At 42.8% G+C, this 17,969-nt stretch overlaps 2 protein-coding genes across 2 annotated transcripts in view; one reads left to right on the plus strand and one right to left on the minus strand.

Moving 5' to 3' along the window:
* LOC109924783 (mitogen-activated protein kinase kinase kinase 10-like) overlaps positions 1–17,969 on the minus strand; it is a 285,189-nt gene that overhangs the window by 87,323 nt on the left and 179,897 nt on the right. The gene's annotated exons all lie outside the window — the stretch shown is intronic.
* The window catches only part of LOC109935467 (signal-induced proliferation-associated 1 like 3), a 180,972-nt gene continuing 175,374 nt past the window's right edge, over positions 12,372–17,969 (plus strand). The window contains exon 1 of the mRNA XM_048618382.1: positions 12,372–12,447. The gene's annotated coding sequence lies outside the window, so the exon portion shown is untranslated. The remainder of the gene's footprint in view (positions 12,448–17,969) is intronic.

Below are 17,969 nucleotides of genomic sequence, written 5' to 3' on the forward strand. Positions count from 1 at the left end.
GTTCACCCACCTTATTCCGGATGCTCCTGGCATTGAAGTAGACACACCTCAAACCACCTTCCTGCCTGCCAGTACACTCCTGCGACCTTGAAACCTTATTCATGACCTCACTACTCTCAACCTCCTGTACACTGGAGCTACAATTCAGGTTCCCATCCCCCTGCTGAATTAGTTTAAACCCTCCCGAAGAGCATTAGGTATATTGGTAATGGTACTGAACTCATAATCCCGTAACCCAGGCTAATGTTTTGGAGATATTGGTTCAAATCTCACCAGGGCAGCTGGTGAAATTTATTGAATAACTTCTCATTAATTCCAGGCGTGTGCTTTTCTCAAGCTGGTCCAACATTTATTGTTCATCCCTCGAGGGCCTTGAGAAGGTGGTGGTGAGTTGCCTTCTTGAACCTCAAAAATTACGGAATTTAAAGCGAGTCTCAGTAATGGTGACCATGAAACTATCATCAATTATTGTAAAAAACCAGCTGCTTCACTAATTCCCATTTGGGAAGGGAACCTCCAGTCCTTACCAGGTCTGACCTACATGAGTCCAGACCTGCAGCCACATGGTTGACTCCGAAGTGGTCCTAGCAAGCCAGTCAGGTCATTGATAATTAGGGATGGGCGACAAATATTGGCCTTGCCAGTGACACCCATATCCTCACTTCCTAATTTCTGAGGTGATGTAATTTTTAATGTCTGTTGGTCTGTTGAAGATAATTTGCTGAGCTTATCACCTGAATACCTGGGAACGATAGGCCGTTTGTGCTGGCACTGTCGTCATGTTCCATGTGCCTGGTTTTAACAGAAGAGGCTGCATCATCGACATGAGGGCCTGGATCATCATCTTCAAACAGAATTAACATCATTGACGGAGTCCCCTGTACATCTCCAGTCCTAAGGCTTTGTGTTCTCGATGCACCACTGGGAACTGGTGAATGCTGTGATGTGACCTTCAATGTAGGTCCATCTCTGAAAAGACCCAGACAGTGTGAGGCGAAAAGGATATGGAAGGTAGGGAGCAAACATCAGACGAAAGTGCCTGCATACACTAATCTGTAATCTACACAGTCTATCTGAGCTAAATGATCTGCTTCTAAGCTGTAAACTCTGTTTAATTCAATTGTATTAACAGCAGAGGCACAGGCCATTTGAAATGTCTGCCCATCCGAGTGTTTCTATTTCACATGTGCTTTCTCCCAACCCTTTCATCTCACCTTTATATCATCCCACCAAACATTTAAGAGGCATTTAGATAGACATATGGACAGGGAATAGAGGGATACAGACCATGTCCAGGCGGATGAGATTAGTTTAGAATGGCATCATGGTCAGCACAGACATGGTGAGCTAAAGGGCCCATTCCTGTGCTGTACTGTTCTGTCTGTCTATCTATTTATCTACTGTTCTACTCCTTTCTCTTTGATGTGTTTATTTGGCTTCTGCTTAAACATCAATAGAATTTACCTCAACCACTCCCTGTGGGAGTAAGTTTCACATTCTCCCCTCTCTCTAGGTAACTCCTGAATTCCCAGTTGGATTTATTACTTACTAAGCTAATGACCAATAGTTCTGGTCTCCCCCCAAAATGGAAACATCTTCGCTGCATCTACCTAATCAAAGCCTATGAGTTCAATCAGGCCACCCTCAGCCTTGTATAATAGAAATATAGTACTATTTCAGCGATATTGACTAAATTCCATCCAGTGTTCTCTCCCACCTCCCTGAATCCAATGAATTGCACTGGAACTTAGTTCATGTTCTGACCAGTGGACCACCACCTCCAAGTCCACAGGCTAGTTGCCCAACAATAGGACACTCGGACACTGAGTTTTCAAGGGGATTCTCTGCTGTAGACTAAAGCGTGACAAATGAATGCAGATATTGACAGGCAAGTACAAACCTAGCCCTTCCCTCACACTTTGTGATAACAGGAATAGACTGAAGAAACACTCCCTATATCTCTCTCTCTCATGTTCCTCAGTCTTCTGACTCTCTGGGATAGGCAAACCACAGAGGAAAAAGAGAACTCGTGAAATTCCCCTCCTACACTAAATCTATCCCCCTTGCCAACCTCAATCCATGGTGGCACTGGGGCTGATGAAGTCTTATACAAAACATGTGCCATTATCGCATTGTTACATGGGATGACTGACAGACACTGACCAATGCCTGTAGGTTTGTTTTTGTTGGGGGGAGGGGGGTGCAGTGAAATGGAGGAGTGAAGGGAAGCCTCAGCATCAGAAACCCAGACCCTTAAATTCACCTGTTGCTCATTCTAGTTCCTCTGATCCTAGCACAGCTCAGAAGCAAAGGGGATGTTCACAGTGAGACTGACGATTGACTGCTGCATATTTTCTTTGAGTTTGGGGTTTCCTTTGATGATTTGGTGACACAACAATAGGGGTGCAGGTCAAAGCCACAGGAAAATCAGAGACTTGTAACCTCGTCGCTTTGAACAGGAGTGAAAGCTAATGGAGCGATGGCAATGGAGAGCTGGAGGGAGTGTGTCAATAAAGCTACTTCAGTATGGGCACAATATTACATACCTGTGGTCCAGGTGAGACCCAAGGTTGGACATTCTGATGGTTTGGGGGTGTGCGAGGAAGGAGAGTCATTGGAAGGGCAGGAACCAGTGTTAACCCCAACAACAAATTACTCTTGTACAGTAAATTAAGGCAAGAATAATGCAGAACTCTAGAATGTGAGAAAGAACCATAAGCGGATTGCACATTGAGACACTGGGAGACAAACCCTGGCCAGCGTTTTGTTAAGATCTCATCTCTGGCTGGCTCGGCATTTATTGCTCATCTTTAATTACCCTGGTGAGTCACCTTTTTGAATCGTTCAGGTCTATTTGGTGTAGGTACACCCACAGTGCCATTAGGAAGGGATGTCCAGGATTTTGACACAATAACAGTGGAGGAACAATGAAATGGTTCTAAGTCAGTATGTTGTCTGCTTTGGGACTTGCAGGAGGTGGTGTTCCCATGCATCTGCTGCTTTTTGTCCTTCTAGATGGTATAAGTCACAAGTATGGAAGGTGCTGTCTGAGGACCCTTGGTATGCTGCTGTAGTGCATCTTGTAGATGGTACACACTGCTGCTACTGAGCTTCAGTGGTGGAGGAAGTGAATGTTGAATGTGGTGGATGGAATCCCAACTAAGAGGGCTGCTTTGTCCTGGAATCCATAATCTGTAGATATGAGTTCAAATCTCACCTGGGAAGCTGGAGGATTTACATTCGATTGACTAAATAAATCTGCAATAAGATGGTCGGTATCAATAATAGTGGCCATGACATCACCTTGATTGCTATTTAAGGAAGGTAATCTGCTGTTTTAGACCCAGAGGAAGGGTAAGACTACCATAGTTCAAAAAAGCAGCTCACCACCATCTTCTCAAGGGCAATTAGAGATGGGCAACAAATGCTGGGATAATGTATGGTGAAGGTATGGAGGGATTTTAGGATTCTAACCTAACAGCAAAGCTGTTAGATTTGGAGGTGATGATTTTCTGATGAAATTTCTGCCCTTATTCTTTCAAATAGAAGTGTTAGTTCTTTGTTTATGAATTGTTGAGTTTGCGTGGTGATGAATCCTTATTTTTGTTTGGGTCTTTTTTTTGTACAGAAGGTGCCTTCGCATAATCAATGTTTGGTGACATTTATGGAACCAGAGTTGCAAGTGATAGTTGCTAGATGGTGACACACAATTCTTTTCTATAGGTCTTTCAGGACAGTTCGGGGGTCACTGAAGAGGAGTTCAAAAGTTACTGGCAGTGAGGGGAAGCGGGAGAAAGAGACAGATAGAGAGGTTTATACTTCATGTTTAGCAATGCTGCTTTTGGCTGTCCTGCTCAGAAGGCAATTGAACTACACAGGCTTTGTGTTGCGAGGGCTCAAGATGTCAGGGGAGCTGTAGGGAACGCAGAAGAGGCCATGTGGCACTAATAATTCAATACAGTTGAAAGTACGGATTGAAAAGGCCAAAGGCAGGATTTGGTGGATGTAATTGCTCAGCAAGAGTAGAGTTTAATGAAAAACCTTGGGGCAGTTTCAGCTTGAAGTTAGCTGTTGGTGAAGAGCTGGAGTTAAACTTGTGAATAAATACTGGAGTGCAGTTTCAGAGTCCAGAGATGCATTGATCGAGGAAAGGAAGATGATTGACCAGAACAGGAGCAATTGCTTAAGCAGTCCATGATGAACCAGCTCTCGAGAGGGAGTTTCAAGGCCAGATCAACAAAAGTAAAGAATTGTTGTCCCTTGTGAAGTTTTGAGAGACTGATGACCCACAGTGTCATTAACATTAGGGGAAATTGCAGTGAAATTTGTGTGATCTATCTTGATTGCATTGGCAACTTGTGTGTTGTGGGATGTTCAATCACAGTATATTACCTATATTTACCACATTTTAATTTCCTGGGTGTCAGAAATAAATTGTACATGTATTTATAGATTTTATTACTGTTCTAAATTGTAAAGAAACATTTATTGTTGTTTGGTCACACTGTGCAATCTTGTGGATTTATTTTCTTAGTAAGTCTTTTGGATCTCATATTTTGTCTACATGTAGCATAGTGGTAACTTCCCTACCACTGAACTTCCATAACGCCCACCTGCTCCAGAGATGTATAATATGTAAAATAGGTAAAAGAAACAAACATAAAAGTTAATGTTCTGTATCCAGATTGTAACATAAATTGATGGCCTGATCCAGGATTGTAATAGCATAGGTTGCATTTGTAGTCTCTTCATTATGGAAGATTAGGGGTAATCTGGCTAAGGTATTTATGGTTGAAGGGTACAATAGGGTTAATAGACTGAAACTGTTTTTTTTTGGCGTGCAGGGATATCCAAAAGCAGGGGTAAGAATCTTTAAATCAGAGTTAAGCATTTGCAGGTTCATACTGGGAAGCACTCCTCCACTCAAAGAGAGGCTAAAATCTGAAATTCTCTCCCCCAAATGTTTTTTGGGGTTGGTTGGCCAGTTGAGAATTTGCAAATTGAGAATGATAGATTTTGTTGGGCAAGGGTATTGAAGTATTAGTGGCACGGTGGCTCAGTGGTTAGCACTGCAGCCTCATAGCAGCAGGAACCTGGGTTTGATCCCACCCTCGGGCGACTGTCTGTGTGGAGTTTGCACATTCTCCCCGTGTCTGTGTGGGTTTCCTCTGGGTGCTCTGGTTTTCTCCCACAGTCCAAAGATGTGCAGGCTAGTTGGATTGGCCGTGCTAAATTGCCCATAGTGTCCAAGGATGTGTAAATTAGGTGGGTTATAGGGGAATGGGCCTGGGTAGGATGCTCCATAGGGTGGTGTGGACCTGTTGGGCTGAAGGGCCTGGTTCCATGGTGTAGGGATTCTATGATGAGATTGTGGAAGCAAGGGAAGGTGAGATACAGAGAAACCAGAATTTAAATGAATGGTAGAACAAGCTCAAGGGATTGAATGGCTTTCTCCTGTTCCTGTTTGTATACCTGTAAGAATGGTTTGTAATTATGAGGTGATTGGTAACAGTGCCCCAAATGGCTCTGTGTACAAGCTGAAGTTTTTCCACGATTTAATTTTACTTATTAAATATACCTGAGTGAGAAAGCAACAACAGTAATTAGCCAGTGTACCATTAGAGGGCAGTATGTCACACAACACCAGGAATTAGACTGTACAGAACACAGGAGTATGTTCCAAACAGAATGCAAGCAATCCTTCAATCCTGCATGAGGTTCAGGAATGCACTACCCAGACAGGGTCTGATTAACCACACCACTTTCTATGTTACCAGCTGACAGCTGAATATTACACTATTTTTGTATCATGATCGATCCAGTTTACGGTCTGTCTTCTGGTCTAATACTTGTTCCAACTACTTCATCACAGACGTACGAGAACGTATGAAGAAAGAAAGAAAATCTTAACTCGGTTTCTTTCAATTCAATATGTGCCCGTGAACAACACAATCAGATTACGGACTTTGTACTTCCAACCTTTGTTAGTGGGTGTGATAGTGGCATGGAATCTGTTACAGTGACATGAGAGGACAAACGAGGCCTCAGTCTAGTGTTTGCCCAAAAGGGCAGCATCTGTGATAATGCTGCACTCCCTCCGTCCTTCACTTTGAGGGTCAGCCTCACTTCTTTCTGTGTTGAGTTTGAGAAACCCATGTACTTATGACTGCCACTGGGCCAGGAATTTCAGATTGATTAATTTCAGCCTCTCTTTCGCTGTCTTCTGATTCTTGCTGTTCTTGGACATACAAGTTGTTTCCTGAAGTCTTGCTGGTTGTCTTTGTAGGTGTGAATTTTTGCAAAACAACCTGCAAGGAACAAGTTGCTTTGACTCTGTAATTTGCAAACAGAGTTCAGTTTAGTTCCGTTCATGCTAAATGACACAAACAGCCCATTCAGTCAATCTACTTCACACTGCTGGCTATGGTCCCAGTCCTTTCATTATAGTTTGCAGCATATCCTACTGTTTCTCCTTTTTATGTTTGTCCAGGTTCACCTTCAATATTTCAACACTATTCACGTCAACCTACATTCTTACCATTCTCTGAGTAAAGCAGTTTGTCCTGAATTCCATAAGGACTGTTTTATATTGATGATCTCCAGTTCTGAAGAAGGGTCCCGACCCAACATGTCAACTTTCCTGCACTTCTGATGCTGCCTGGCCTGCTGTGTTCCTCCAGCTCCACACTGTGTTATCTCCAGTTCTGATTTAATTTATTATTGTCACATGTAACTAGGTACAGCGAAAAGTTTTGTTCCGCAAGCAGGACAGGCAGATCATACCATACAAAGTGCATTAGGGTAATAGAACAGAGCGAGGAATACAATGTTATGGCTGCAGATAAGGTGCACAAACAGCAAGGTCAACATTAACTTTAAAATTTGAGAGGTCCATTCAAAGTCTAACAACAGTGGAGAAGAAGCTGTTCTTGAATCTGTTGGTCTGTGTGCTTAAGCCTTTGTATTCTGTTCTAAGTAGAAATGTTTTCCTTGTGTCTATTCAATCCTCCAGCCAAAACTACTTCCTAATTCCATTGAATGAAGCATTTGAAACTCAAGGAAAATCTTTTTCAGTGTTAGCAGAACCAGGAAGGAGATGTGAGGAAACTTTCTGTATAGCCTTACCATCCTTGTTTTATCGCTTATTTAAAGGGTGATTTGCGTAACCCCATAGCCCATAACTGGTTGGTGAATTAAAGCTGAACCCCTGTGTCTCTCAGGTCAGTGCTGATGTTGCTACACCTGAAGGCATGTGTGAGATTAGACACCCTTCATTTGAGCGTTGTGAGAAGGCAGCATGGCCTGGAAATGCTGCAGATACTTTCTAATCAACTTGTTCGAAGATGTTATGATATACTTTTGGGCAGGTGGGACACAAATCCAGGTCTCCTGACTCAGAGGCATGGAAACTACCACTGTGCCACAAGAGCCCCTGGAGGTATTGTAACACTACCAGGATGATTATTGGAATTTGTGTTCTCCCTAATTTAATTAATGGAGCCTTCCAAAATTATAACCAAGTTGTAGCCACAACTAGCTTGCACATGTTTGGTGGGGGTGGGGTGGAGTGGAGAGTCTAGTTTACAAGATAGGTACTGTGCTAGTTTCCAAATTATCCTCCAAATAAATCCCAGTGTGGATTGTATGCAGGACACTGCTGTGTGTTACACCCATTCTTCCCCTGAAAAATGGGCGCAACGAAACTCCAATTTCTACCCCCGTGTCTGATTGCCTGGCAGCATGATGTCTAGGCCAGATCACTCAAAACATTAATTGATACAATTGCTGTGTCTGGAACACAAGCTCAGACCTGCCATCCCTCCCTCTCTCTTATTTGAAAATATGCAGCCTCTTTCTCCATGCCTCATTCTTTGGAAAAGAGTCTAAACGCCTTGGAGCTTTTAACTCTTAAACATGTACTTAACAAACCTCCTTCCCCTGTACGACAGCTAATTGTGTTTAGCAATGGGAGTACACTTCTATTTAATGTGAGAACTTAATATCCTAAAACTAACACTTTGTGCTTAATTTTCTGAACAAGATGTGAAAATGGAAAGCTGACATGCTGTGCACACTTGTCAGTTCCCAAATTGTTTCAGTACTCTTAACATAAAATAAACCATGTAATCACTCTCCCAGACATGATTGCTGTTTCACTGGATGGAGTTAAGAGGATTTGGAATCCACATTTGTCAATTAACATTTAAGTTTCCCTTAATTCTTTTCGCTGATTCAGTAACGTGTTGAGTCAAAGTGGCTGGCATCATTTCTGAATCTGACTTATACCCGAGTTCTAGACTGACACCGGACCAATCAGCAAGTTGAGGGAGACTGAATATTTGGTTCAGGAAGCAACATATAATAGTGGAGAAGGATTGAACCACTTTCCAATCAATTTTATCACCATCGCCCTCCTGTGGAATCTATCTCAGGGATGTTCCTCAGCCTCTCATCGAAGGAACCATTCCATCCGCGTCCATCAAGATGGTGAATGGCCGGGAGGCTGTTTGACTACTGGTAGCATCGTAGCTCCGTCTGTTGTGCAGCAGCTATTTTTGAATTGGGAGGGACACTTGGTAGTACCCATCCCTCTGAGCTGGGAGGCCTGGATTCAAGTCCCATCTGCTCCAGAGCTGTGTCATAATATCTCTGAACAGGTTGATTGGAAAATATCTATTTTTCAGCTGGGTCTATTGCCCAAGACTTGAGCAGCAGAGAATAAAAACCTATTTACATTCCTAGAGATAGTAAGAACTGCAGATGCTGGAGTCAGAGATAACACAGTGTGGAGCTGGAGGAACGCAGCAGGACGGGCAGCATCAGAGGAGCAGGGAAGTTGATGTTTCTGGTTGGGACCCTTCTTCAGAAATGGGGAGGGGGCAGGGAGCTCAGATAAATAGAGACAGGAGGGGAACAGCACCTCATATTCCGCCTCAGGAGCCTATAGCCCAATGTCCTAAATGTGGATTTTACCAGTTTCAAAATCTCCCCATCTCCGGCCTCATCCCATGACCAACCCTCCCTTTCATCCTTGCCTCCTTGACCTGACACAACCTGTCTATCTTCTCTCCCACCTATCCATCCCTCCCCTCACTGACCAATCCCCACCGCTCCCTACCTGCACCATCCCACCTACCTTCCCTGACCCTACCCCTCCTTTCTCTATTTATTTCTGAGCTCCCTTTCCCCTCCCCCATTTCTGAAGAAGGCTCCCGACCTGAAACATCAACTTTCCTGCTCCTCTGATGCTGCCTGGACTGCTGTGTTCCTCTATTTACATTCCCCTTCCTTGGGCTCTGGCTGTGCTGAAGCCAGTGATTGCAATCTATGTGGTCTAGCTATGGAAACACTCTCATTAGTTTCTAATGCACAATAGTAAACCACAATATCTTCTTTCTCTCTCTCCCTTTTCCTTTAACACTCTTTAATATCTAAATCGATTGAGTTTCTGGTTCCCTGTGTGACGATGGAATGGCTTTAAGAGGTATATTTTGTCTTGGTTTCTTTTAGAGATTGGGGGACAGATACTGAGCAGTCTATGAGAAAATAAACAACTTGTGAGGCCTTGTGTGTTTTTTTGAAATCTGGAACAATAGAAGCAGTCTGAATGCAGTGTAGTCAAGCTCCCACGCAGAGAACCAGGGATTTTTAGGTTTTAGTTTTCACCAGCAGTTGCTGTTGGGGTCTTGAATTGAAAGCTATTTTTCCCTCTCTCATTTACAGCCCAAAGCTGGTGGTTCTCTTCCTGGGCCGTAGGATTGCATGTTAGTCAAACCTGTTTTCTGAATTTACCTTTGCCAAGGCTGTTTATGGAATGTTACTACGTTGGAGCAGTTAATTAGTAATAGTTATTGGGTCGACTATTCTGTTAAGTTTTCCAATAGTGTTAAGTTATTTCCAAGTTTTTTTTTTGTTGTATTTTAACTATAGTGTTTCAATAAATTGTGTTTTGCTTAATGTTGAGTAGTTTGATCAATCAAATTGCATCCAGAACACAGCATCTTACACTTACCTTTAAAATAATGAAATGTTACAGTCTAGATTACCTTCTTAATATATTTTGAGGGAGTCAGGTCTGTACAACTATCTCCTTACATGGCTCAGTCATCGAATCTCAAATCATCCAAATAGGATGCTTTCTATGGTTTATCTACAAAAACTACTAAGAGTTCTTGTGGACATGCCAAATTTCCTTAGCCTCCTAAGGAAGTAGAGATATTGCTGTACTTTCTTGACTGTCGCATCGACGTGGGTGGACCAGGACAGATTGTTGGTGATCATTACTCTCAGGAACTTGATGCTTTCGACCACTTCAACCTCAGCACCATTGATGTAGACAGGGTCATGCCCTCCACTCCGTTTTCCAAAGTTAATGACCAGTTTTTTTTTCATTTTGCTGATTTGATGGAGAGACTGTTGTCTTTACACCATGTCATTAAGCACTCAGTCTCTTTCCTGTATTTTATCTTGTCATTTGAGATTTGACCTACAATGGTGGTGATGACCGCATACTTGTAACTAGAGTTGGGGCGAAATTTGGCCACACAGTTATAAATCTGTAAGGAGTACAATAAGGGGCTGAGTGTACAGCCTTGCAGGGCACCGGTGTTGTGGATTATTGTGGAGAAGGTGTTATCGCCTGCTCTTACTGTTAGCAGTCTATGGGTCAGGAAGTTGTGGATCCAGTTACAGAGAGGGGAGCTGATATCTAAGTTTCGGACTTTACAGATGAGTTTTTTTGGAATTATGGTGTTGAAGGCGGAGCTGTAGTCAATAAGTAGGAGCCTGATCTAGGTATCCTTTTTATTTAGAATTTCCAAAATGAGTATAGGGCCAGAGAGATGGCATCTGCTGTGGACCTGTTGTGCTACTAGGCAAATTGCAAAGGATTAAGGCAATTTTTGGTAGGTTGCAGTTGATCTGAACCATGACTAACCCCTTGAAACACTTCATAATTATGGAGGTCAGAACCACTGGCTGGTAGTCATTGAGGCATGCTGGATGGTTTTTCTTTGGCACCAGGATGATGATGGTCTTCTTTGTGAATACTGACATACACTCTTGGAGATCACCTGTATATACTGACACACTCCCTTGGAGGTCCCCTGATGAATATTGATACAATCCACAGGGGGAACCCATTGTGAATACTGACATTCCAGGGAATTATCCTGTGAATACTCACACACTCCCCTTAGGACACTCCTCTGAATACTGACACACTCTCCTCCAGAGAATCCCGCTTGCAAATACTGAGACACACCTCTGTGGATCCCCTTGTAAGTATTGACACACACCCTTTGCAAATGACACAACGCTTGAGGTCTCCCTGTAAAAACTGACATACTCCCCTTGGGATTCCCCTGTAAATACAGACACACTACCCTTGGGATCCCCCTGTAAATACTGACACACTCCCCTTGGGATCCCCCGTAAATACTGACACACTCCCCTTGGGATCCCCCTGTAAATACTGACACACTTCCCCTGGGATCACCCTGTAAATACTGTCACTATCCCCTGGGGATTCCCCTATAAATACTGACACTCTCCAAAGAGAGATCTCTTTTGCAGCACTGGATACACTCATTGCACAACACCTTGCGCAGCCCGTGGTTGCTAGGTAACCGATGCATTGTTGGCAACGGTGATGTGCGGGGCTTGGGGGCGTGACCGATGCGATGACGAAGGGGCGTAACGAGCCGCAATTTAAAGATTACGCACGCGCGGGGGTTGGTGGGGTTTAAAGGAAAGCTTTTCTTTAAATAAAGCTTGGGATCGACCTTAAATCCTTGGAGAAAATCCAATGGGAATGAGATTCCGCGATTTTATTGTAAAATTCGGGCACTCGCTGATTGTTCTGAGGGGCGGAGGGGGAAAAAGTTATGACTATCTCCCCGTCGACGCTTATCACAGTGACGATTGTTTTGCCTTTGTGGGCCAAGGGAGCTTTTACCCGATGAGGAAAAATTGAATACTCACTTTCCACCTCTACACCCCCCCACCCCAAACACATCCCGCCTCCCCTGTCCCTTCGGCTTTCCCTCGTTGCCAAGGAAAGAGTGCGCATGCGTTTGTTGGGGGCCCGCTGGGAGTTGTAGTTCTGCTGCGGTGGGATAGAGCGGCGCTTGGATAGTAGGTGCACTACAACTCCCAGTGTCCGCTACACCCCAAAAAGGGGGCGGGGCGGTTACCTTTGGAGCCGTTGTGGCCCCACGCCGGTGCAGAGCGCCGTTGGCTTGCATGCATGCCGGGAGTTGTAGTTTCACACTTCCACAACGTTCTCCGTCTTTCTATTCACTGGTCCGGAGGGGTAGAGACTACAAATCCCGACATGCTGTTCGGGCCCGGGTGCGACGTCGGCTTTAGGGGTGGAGCCGTCGAGCAAGAGCACTCAGTTGGAAGTGAAAGGAGTGACATTCGCGAAGGAGGCGGTCTGTTGCCGAGGTAAGGGTCGGAGATCCGTAAATGTGTGCGGAGGAAAGAACGAGGAGAAAGGAGGAGGAGGGGGAGTAGAGAAACTTTCTCTCGTTGTGTTTACGGTTTGGCGGCGTGGCCTAAAGGAGAGGAGTGGGTTTGGGGCCCTCGGTGGGGATCGGCTTCTTTGGTCCCTGGGGTTCTGGTCGTTGTCGCCTCGGCTGGTGATAGACAGGCGAAGGTAAGAAGGCAAGAAGGCAAGCCCTCAACACCAGCCAGGATCTCCCTGCAAACTCTCCCCCTCGCCCCACAGATAACCTTGCAGTAATCTTAATGCAAGACGGAAAAGGAGTCGTCGCCCCGGCTCTTTATGTTTAAAAGCAAAACTTTAATTTCTAATGAATACGACAGCTCATGTAAAGAAAATGATTTCGACTCTTGCCCATTTATAAAGTTCGTTCTGTTCCGTGACCGCAGTCGCTTGTAACACCGCTTAGCTTCCCTGGAAGGTAACGTGCCTTTTAAAATGTTGAAGCGGTTTAATTTGCTGGAAATCGTCGTTTTTTTTGTGATTAAATGCATAAAGCATTTTTGGTGCCGTCAGACGGGTTCCAAAAGATATCGGTAGTGAGGTGGTGTCAAGTGAGTGGGACGAGACCGATATCAAACGTGTTACCTAATTGTAGAGGAAGTAATTAGGCTTTTTTTTGTTGCTCCTCGCAAGTTAGAGATGCCAGTTATAGATCCAGTGTTTACATGCAGTGATAAAATTTGAAGAGGGTAGATTGTTGTTAGAATCAATAAATTGACTTTTCCTTAAGCTTTCAAACACTATACTCCTTGGATGGATACTGACTGATATTCTTAAACCATTCGCGCGGTAAAGGAGCATTGCAACGCATCGAATGCTGGCAATGTTTTCTAGTTAAACTAAAAAAAATATTAATTTGGATGCGTTTTTTGTTAAGAGAATAGCTCTAGCAGGACTTTTAATACTGACAGTTTTAATAGTGATTTAAGTTTTTTTTTAGAAAGGTAAAACGGACGCTGAAGAGCAAAAGTTTAGAATTAGCCCTGGTTGGATAAACCGAAGATAATGCCGTTATTGCATTTCGGGTAGTGGACTTGGTTTCATATTTCTTTGAAGCAGTCTTGGATTTATTTTCACGACTCGGCTGAGGTAATCGGTAATGTCACCTTTCCCCAGTGTTATAGTGTTGCAAAGATTTTATTCATGATCAAATAAATCAACTGGCTTTAGAAATAACTTCGAAAGCTAGAATATTTCAGGGTGCATTAATCGCGGGGGGAAATGTTTGTTTAGAGCAATTTTCACAACTTTATAGGTTTCAAAGTGCTTTACAGCCAATTAAATACTTCTGAACTATAGACACCGTTGTAAGATATAAACAAAGTAAATGTGCCTGATATCGCTGAATCTGGCTTGTTTTTGCATAGTATCTTCCATACTATGTCGAAATGTATCAGTTCAATGTTTCATTTTGCTTGCAAGCTCAAACAACATTCTTGTCCTGTAATCTAACATGAAAGGGCTCAGTTAACAGCTGCAGTCTTATTGTTGAGAATTGTCTGATAAAGATGAGGTGTAAGCAAATATTTGTAGACTTGTACAGTTTGGTGTGGGAATAATTTTATTTTGTCTTTTTGTCTATATATTTGAACATTTGTTCAGTGCACCATTGGAAAGATATAATTCAGTGTTTAATGATTTAATTATGCTCAACTTTAAAAATAATTGCAATACTTTTCAAATTTCCTGAGATGTAGTTCTCAGTAAAAGCACCAAGCAGAAGCTTGGCTCATCAGCAGAGAAGGTTAAGAGGATAAGTCAGCCAGCCTCCTCAGATTTATCAGGATAGTGACGTGGGCCAGGCATGATGTATGCTTGTTTTAAAAGGAAGGCTTGCACAAAAAAGTCTTGTGTCTCAGCTTTTTATGTAGATTTAGATTCCTTTTGAAGTGCAGTCATACTAATGATTGTAGGCAGAAGTGACTGTCATTTTTGTGCACACCAAGATACCATAAACAGGAATGCAATTATTTCAGGTCTCTCTTGGGGTTGGTTGAAAAATGAATATATAACAGAATATGCCCCACTCTCTTTGATTCTTCCCTTTAATAAATTGGAACTGTGAGACACCGTTTGATGTCTCCTTTGCAGAACTGAACTTTGAGCGTTGGTCCAGTTGATGTTGAACTGGCTTAAATGTCTAGTCTAGATTGTGTATGCTCAAGTTCTTTTGACTAAAGGCAAGAATGTTATTGAGCTGAACTGATAGTAAGAAATGTAACTTACAGTTGATAATGTTCCTGAATTTTAACAAAATGCTGGAAATACTCTTCAGATTCGGAGCAAGTGTGGAGGGAGGAATGGATATTTTAATGTTTTACTTAACTAATCTTTCATCAGTTGGAGCCAGACGTTTCAACCCGAAACGTTCACTTTCCTGCTGCTCAGATGCTGTCTGACCTGTTGTGATTTTGTTGCCTCACACCTATAGATCCTAGATGAGCCCAGTTCTCAACCTCTCTTTCCAACTTCATTGCAAGCATTCCAGCTCAGTCTCCTCCTCCTTATCTAGCCTTGTGTGCTTGGCCCAAAAGGAACAACTGAATTTAAGATTCTGTACTGTAATATTTGAGAAATGAGCATGGAATGTCTTCCCAGTGTCCTAGCTAAAATGTATCCCTCCATCAGAATCACAAAGGGATTATCTGGTCATTTTACCCCAATGTTTATATGGACCTAGCTGTGTGCAAATTGGCTGCTGTCTTTCAATGCATTACAGTCAGGATTGTACTTGAAAAGGTACTGTAAAGTTTGACTGTCGAGTGCTTTGTGATGACGTGAGAAGAACCTGCTTAACTAACGTCTTTATTTCAAAACTGAACATAGATGTGCAGTTTCTACTCAACTGCTCTTATTGGCTTTCCCAGCTAAGATAGTGTAATGTCCAGATTGCCCTCCATTGCAATCTCTTGTTTTGGGTGCAGGCTTTCCTTTGTCTGTGCCTACAGCAGTTAAAGGAGGGAGTAGCTGTGATCTTTTGATTGAATATGAAATGTAAAAAGTGGTTCACTCTGCTTGCCACATGCAAGCAATTCCTTACCTTAAAGCTTTTCATGTTTCAAAGGATGGGTACTTTGGTATGTCTGAACCGGGGTGCTGGCAATCTAGGAGCCTTTTTCAGGGGTTGCTAAACAATTTTTTTAACCTTGTCTGAAAAGCTCATGTCATAGAGTCATGCAGCAGGGAAACAGACCCTTCAATCCAACTCACATGCACTGACCAGATATCCTAACCTGGGCCAGCATTTGGTCCATATCTATTTAAACCTTTCCTATTCATATACCCATCCAGATGCCTTTCAAATGTTGTAATCGTACCTGCTGCCGCCACCTCCTCTGGCAGCTTATTTCCAACCTCTGCATGGAAACAGTTGCCCCTGCAGTCCCCTTTAAATCTTTTTCCTCTCTGTATTTTAAAATTGGCCCCACCATTGTCCTGTACAGCCTCAACATGAAGTCCAAACACCTATATTCAATATTCTGACCAATGAAGGCAATAATCTCAAACACTGTCTTCAACACCCTGTCTTCCTGTGATTCCACTTTGAAGGAATTATGTACTTGTATCCTAGGTCTCTTTGTTCGGCAACACTGTCCAGGGCCCTACCAATAACTGCACAAATCCTGCTATGGTTTGCCTTACCAGAATGCAACATCTCACATTTATCTAAATTAAACTCCATTTGCCACTCCTTGGCCCATTGGCCCATCTGGTCAAGGTCTCCTTGAATTAAAAAAAAACTCGTTTTTCAGCAATTTAAATAATTTTGTAACAGTCTTAAAATTAATGTGTTACTTAAGGCTGGGCTAAAGTGGTTTTAGTGTTCAGGTTGTATTTAATTGCTGCAAGTTTATGTTCCTCCAGTTCTGCGTACCTGCAGTGCACCTGTGTTTTAATAGTAAATTATTAACACAAGGAATTCACCTTCAGTCTGCATACTGAAACTGTTTTGGATTGGAGTTAATGGTGTTGTTTTGTGTAGCTGGAAACAGTGAAGATTTAACATTCTGAGGAAGGGTCACCGGACTTGAAATTTAAGTGATTTTTTTTTTTTCTTCACAGATGCTGCCAGACCTGCTGAGCTTTTCCAGCAACTTCTTTTTTTGTTCAAGATTTAACATTCACTCACTCCTTTACAGCTGTTGTTGTCTTGTGGCGATGCAGCCAGCTTCAGTGCTGGGGTATTGTATGGGACTGTGCAAGCAATAGCACTCTGAAACTTCTTTGCAAGTATTGAAACAAGCAGGATATAAGAGAAGGATATGTTTAAAGAGGAAATTCTATTATTTAGCGTGTAGCTTGGTGTCAGTGGCTAAGTAAATGAGATGAATGACAAAATGTAGGAGTTGGAGAAATGGTTGATTTGTGAGAGGGTATGTGATGCTAAAATATTAAGTATAAAGGAGGCTTAAGTGATCATGACTGTGCAAATAAGATCCAGGTCATTGCAGGAGATTTGGTTTGGGTGGCACGTGATCGGAGAGTCAACATAGCTGTCATGACTTAACAGGGCAGTGTGCCAAAAATGGTGCTGCACCGTCACAAAATGTATGAAATCCAATTAGACTATCAAGATGACCATTTTACCTGACTGCTGCTTGGGGCAAAAGCAATTCACACTAGGTTTCATAATTCACAGTGAATAACTCTTTATTGTGACATGCTTAACTTTTTTAGCAAATGGCAGAGATTCCTGACTGCCTACTACTGTAACTTAAATTAGACCTCTTTTAACTCCAAGTACACAAATGCATTTGGTCAAAAAAGACCGGGTTTGATAAAGAAAATAAAAACACCCTTCTAAAAACTGCAAGTCTACCTCTCAGGTGGGTTAAATTGTCTGGAAATAGTCATTCTTCACTTTGATAGTTGATCTGTGGACCCAGGTCAATTCTTGTTAGAATCCTTTTGTTTAAGCTGCCTTGAATTTTGACTTTTCACTTAGTTCAGAATGGGAAGGCAAAATTGTGTTCCGTCCACAGGCTCTGACTGTCTGACTGCCCTGCACCTTCAGATCTGTAGCAAGTTGTAGCTCAGCCAATTAGGGCAGTTGTTGGGATGTCTTTCCTTAACTCTCACTCCTGGTGCCACTCACTCTCAACGTAACAATCTTGCTGCATTGAAAAGCAGCACTGTCTTGCAAAGCTAAAAATGTGTGCCTTTCAATCTTTCAAACTGGAAGACTGTCCTGGTGTTTCAGCTACATAGCAGCCCAACTGCCATATGTCCATAGTGACTCATGACCCGGAAGGTGAGGGGTGTGTAGGGACTGAGTGCAAGAGGGTGGAGTGGTGGATGGTGGTTCATGAGTTACTTCTTACCCTGAAGTTTAAGAATACAGTTTGAAGGCTGACCAATCAGGCCTTGACAGGATATTTTAAGCATTATAGAGTCTATCACATCTTTAGGGCAGTATGACTACAATGAACACCTGAGCTCTAACTAGATGCTAGAAAGTACA

Source organism: Rhincodon typus, chromosome 39 (genome assembly GCF_021869965.1).
Source record: "Rhincodon typus isolate 14 chromosome 39, sRhiTyp1.1, whole genome shotgun sequence".
In the NCBI taxonomy this organism is placed as follows: domain Eukaryota; kingdom Metazoa; phylum Chordata; class Chondrichthyes; order Orectolobiformes; family Rhincodontidae; genus Rhincodon; species Rhincodon typus.